Here is a 4,866-nt window from a genome sequence, read left to right as displayed (position 1 = left end):
GCACACTGCTGTTCATGCATTTTCTTATTTTACCCTTACGGCAGCTAATGAAGAAAGTTTAATTAGTCTCAAAATTAAAGAAACAGATGCTTGTTAATTATGTGCCCCAAATTATCCAAGAAGTTAGGCATGAAGAATTGAACTCCACAAGGTTTATTTTGAATCAACTATATTGTATTTAATATAGGGTTGAAGACTTTCTATGGCAGGGTATTACTCTTAAAACAGAGAAAAATTAAGAACTAGAGCCAGCAAATTATGATCTGAAACAACTAGAAAGAAACAGGGCCTACATTTATAAGACAGATGAAAAAAAGCTCCAAAACCTGTACGTAGAGGAAGATGTATTAGTACACACAAATGAATAAGCTAAAAGGTATTTAAGTGCCAAATACTAATGGAACAAATGCATCACTGAGTTGGAACATTATTGCTTACAAAGTATCCAATATCTAAAAAATCAGGTTTCAAACTATCCTAGGATTAAAGTCTTATTTGAGTGGCATCTTCACTTTCTTTCTTGAAAAATGGCTACTTAAATTCTCTACTCTCAAACGTTTTCTTCCTGCCCAATAGAACTAGGAGCAAATTGAGAAGAAAAGGGAATATTTTCAGATTTAATTCAAATTTAAGCCATCACTTATTTCTCCTGCTTTTAGTCATTTTATTCAATCTCCCCTGAAAAAAACGGAAGGCTCATGAAAACTTATCAGGATTTTTGAATAAATTAGAATGTCTAAGGAAATGAAATTTTGCTTAACAAGAACATAAAAAGAAATAATTCTGCTTTTCTATTGCTAAAATATTTAAATTTACAAGTGGGGTTAGTAATGCTGAAATCAGACAAGACCCCCCTGAAATTTACACTAAAATATGGCCCTTAAAGTTCCATAGAATTGCTATCCGGGTGCCTCATGTATTACCAGAATTTGGAGTGCCATATGATTTCACCACGGGCTTTTTACTAAATCCCCAATACTAATAAGCCCAAGAGGGTTCTTGCCTAATATTTAGAGAAGAATTCTAAATACTGGCACGGATAAACAAGGCAGCATGGTACATTCTAAGCTTTTATTTAGAGCAAGAGGTATCTAGAAAAGTGAAGGCTTTAGTTCAGGTACAAGAGAGGGGAAAGTCTGGAAACTAGGGTAGCATCCAGACCACTCAGAAAGCAGGCCAAAGCCACATGAAACAAGCACTTTGAGCTGCTATCTACTGCTTATCACCAGCAGCAACGCAGAGGTAGAGAGCCTTTTGTGACACTCCCTGCCTTTATATATATTTTCCACAGGGGAAGTGGCTTGCGGCCAGGTGGGCGCTCAGGTATGGTCAGGTAGAGCCTGATGTCACATGGGGGCATGGTGGGGATATCAGGTAGGGTGTAAGGTCACACAGAGTCATGGCAAAGGTATCAGATAGGGCGTGAAGTCACACAGGGGTGTGGCGAAGGCGTGGTCTTCCAGCTCACAAATCTAACCAATTTTAGCCTGTATGCCTGCCTGCTTAAATGCCACTGGCATTCCACAAGGTCACTCCTGGCTGTTCCACTTCCTGTGCAGCTTGTCTGAGGAAAGCATCTGAAGATGGCCGAAGTACGTGGTACATGGGTCCCTGCCACCCACATGAGAGGCCCTGATGAAGCTCCTGGATCCTGGATTCTACATGATCCAGCCTGGGCCTTTGTGGCCTTTTGGAGAGTAAATCAGTGAGTGGATGGGAGATCTCTCTCTTTCTCTCTGTCTCTCTTCCTCTCCCTCTTCTCTACCAAGCTCTGTAACTCTGCCTTTCAAATAAAACAAATCTTTTAAAACTTTACAAGTTACCTTACTAATTTCAGTACATGAGCATAACTAATTTTTCTGGTGAAAAATATATGTTTTCAGAAAATTATATTTAGGATTATCAAAAGTATATTTTATTGCTAGAAAATACAGAAGAAGGGTCCAAGATTGCCTCCCAAATATCGCTGAAACACTTTTGGTTTGTTTTCTTCTGTGTGTTAAATGCTTACTTAAAATTAGTACATCATTTTTGAAAATTTACAATATCATTATGATAAATGAAATAAGCCAGATTCCAAGACAAATATCACATGTTTTCTCTTATTTATGGAGGTTGATATGCAGAGAAAATATGAAAAAATGTGTGACTGTCATATCATTTGGTGTATAGTTATAAATATTGCTTCACTGGATCAAACCATGTAAATTCTCATGTACCCTGTTTCCCCATGTTATGAATATTGTCATGAATCCTTCACATTGTGATATTAATATTGCTGCATTCAAGATAAAATAGCATATATGTGCATGTATATAATGTCTATGTTTGAAGTGAATGTGGCAAAATGTTAAAATATTGTTAAATTTTAAAACTAAAAAAGGCTTATAATCAGGGTCAGCACTATGGCATAGAAGGTAAGCTTCTTCCTTCGGCTGCTCCACCTCCAATCTAGCTCCCCGCTAATGCACCTGGGAAAGCAAGTACATGGGCACCTTTATCTACGTTAGTGACCTGGAAGAAGTTCCTGGCTCCTGGCTTTGGATTGGCCCAGCTCTCGCTGTTGCAGTCATTTGGGGAGTGAACCAGTTTTTGGATGGAAGATCTCTCTCTCGCTCCTTCTCTCTCTCTGTATTTCTGCTTTTCAAATAAATAAAATAAATTTGAAATAAAGCCCTATAATATATGATTCAATGGTACAAATAGAGTTGGATCTCAGCAAATGTCATTTTTTAGGATTATTTTTATGGAATCTGCTTCTTTTCCTGAATCAACTTCTCTTTTCTGTCCTCTACCCTCCTCTCCTTCTCTTCTCTCATCTCCCCTTCCCTCCCCTTCCTTTTCCTCCCTCCCCTCCTCTCCTGTCCCTTCCTTTCCCCTCCCCCTCCCTCCCCTCCCCTTCCCTTCCCTTCTTTTCTGTCTTTCCCTTCCTTTCATTTCCTCTCCCTGTTCTCTTTCCTTCCCCAAAATGTTTTCTCTTTTTGCTCCTTACTTGATATAATTCCTGTGCTAAATCCTGATTCTAGTTCCCAGTACCAACTCTAAATCAATGCTTTGCTTGATTTGCCTTAGATCAGGAATTTACAAATGGCCCATGAATTGCAGCCAGGTCACAGAGTATAACACCATTAATGAAGTATCTTATCTTATGAAAAAGTGACATTCACAGAGAAGAGAATTTAAAAGTGACCTTTGTGGGTCATCGCCGTGATGTAGCGGGTAAAGCTACAGCCTGAGCCACTGGCATCTCATATAGGCATCGTTTTGTGTCCTGACTGCTGCACTTCTGATCCAGCTCTCTGTTAACTACCTTGGAAAAACTGGAAGATGACATAAGTGTCTATGCCCTTGCCACATCCATGGGAGACTCCCAACCCTGCTCTCTGTCACCCTTTCAAATAAATACATACATAATAAATCTTTTTAAATTTGTTCATTCAAATTGAATGTTATGAAAAGCTATGCATGGATTTCAAAATTTTTTGCACCAAAAATTATATTTTCATTCTATTCTCCACAAACGTTTTGAAATTCTCTCATATATGTAAGGGAGCAGGTAGCATCTAATACAATTTTGCTTGCTCAATGAGGCAGAGAACTTACAAAACATTTCCATTTCAAAAATTTCATATATTTCATCTCAGTAGTTTCCTGGTATCCTCTTTGGAATTCAGGATTTATTTTTGTCCTTCTCCTTCACCCCCAGGCAATACCCAGATTATCTTTTGCCCTCTTTCTAGTAGATATTACTGTCTCTTTTACGTTCTCCTTTCTGGTTCATATCAATTTAATAAGGCTTAGTCTAAGCACACTTTCCGAGAATACAACCCTTCAGTTATTATTACTTAGACTACGAATGAAGAATAATAAGCTAAAAGACACATTAATTCCACAGGCTTTCGTGCTGATTTATTGTATTTTATATAATTCCCCTGTTACCTCACATTGAAGATGATTTCCTTTTATTCACAGTGATTAATACAAAATACAATATTTCAGGTAAAGGCTTTAGTGCCTTTTTTTGTTTTGATGATCAGAAGTGTGTGACTGTATCACATGCATGAATCCTTTCAATGAGAAATTTCTGGAAATAGTTCCTCTACTTGTGTTTTCAGTGGCAATGCGTGAGAATTTCTCTTATACCACACCTAGCTGCATAGGGGTATTAAGATTTTTCAAGAATGAGTAAAAGGAGACATTAACATGTTCTAATTTAATTCATACATTTGTTTTAACATGTCCTAGTGGATAATTGTTTACTGACTATAATTCCGGGCTTGTGAATTTTATAATTTTATATTTATATTCTCAATAAATCATGAAGAATTGGGTCATGCTGTGATAATGCACTAACCACAGAACATCAGTGACCTCACACATAAATATTTATTTCTCATTGATGTGGAACCATGTGAGATCCAGCTGCTATTGTGGGCCCTTCCGACAGAACAGCTTGTGCCCAACTTGCAGCTGGCCACCTGGTTCACATGGCTCTCAGGGCTGCTACTTCAGGAGAGGAATTGGAAGGAAGGAAAATCTCCCAACTCATTGGCCAGAGCCAGGCATGTGACAGTGGGTGGGGGGTGGGGGGAGGGAGAGGGATTGGGCATTTCTTAGCTACATCAATTCCCACGACACGCATTTCCTCTCACCATCTGCTAATAGATAAGATGTTCAAGCTCTGTATTTGAAAGCATTGCTCTATGACTCATCTCCATTGCAGTATTTGTTTCAGATACTGCTCTCCTTTTTGTTCGTATTCCATTCTGAATTTGCAGAGAGCTTTCTGTCCCAAGCCCTGAGAATGCTTAGGAAAAATCCAGAAGCGTCATTTTATTATTTGTTAAAAAAAAAAAAAAAAGAGAG

The 4,866-nt window shown here is 38.3% G+C and overlaps 1 long non-coding RNA gene across 1 annotated transcript; it reads left to right on the top strand.

The window, feature by feature from the left end:
- Positions 1 to 1,559: 1,559 nt before the first annotated feature.
- LOC149121094 (uncharacterized) lies at positions 1,560 to 2,702 on the top strand. The gene is made up of 2 exons (XR_016223934.1): positions 1,560 to 1,705; positions 2,456 to 2,702. It is a non-coding gene; the product is annotated as an uncharacterized LOC149121094 (long non-coding RNA).
- The last annotated feature ends 2,164 nt before the right edge of the window (positions 2,703 to 4,866 follow it).

This window comes from Oryctolagus cuniculus, chromosome 17 (genome assembly GCF_051225735.1).
Source record: "Oryctolagus cuniculus isolate XC-2025 breed Fujian yellow rabbit chromosome 17, ASM5122573v1, whole genome shotgun sequence".
Taxonomy (NCBI): domain Eukaryota; kingdom Metazoa; phylum Chordata; class Mammalia; order Lagomorpha; family Leporidae; genus Oryctolagus; species Oryctolagus cuniculus.
Note: the sequence above shows the minus strand (reverse complement) of the source record. Positions and strands in the feature narration are given on the sequence as shown.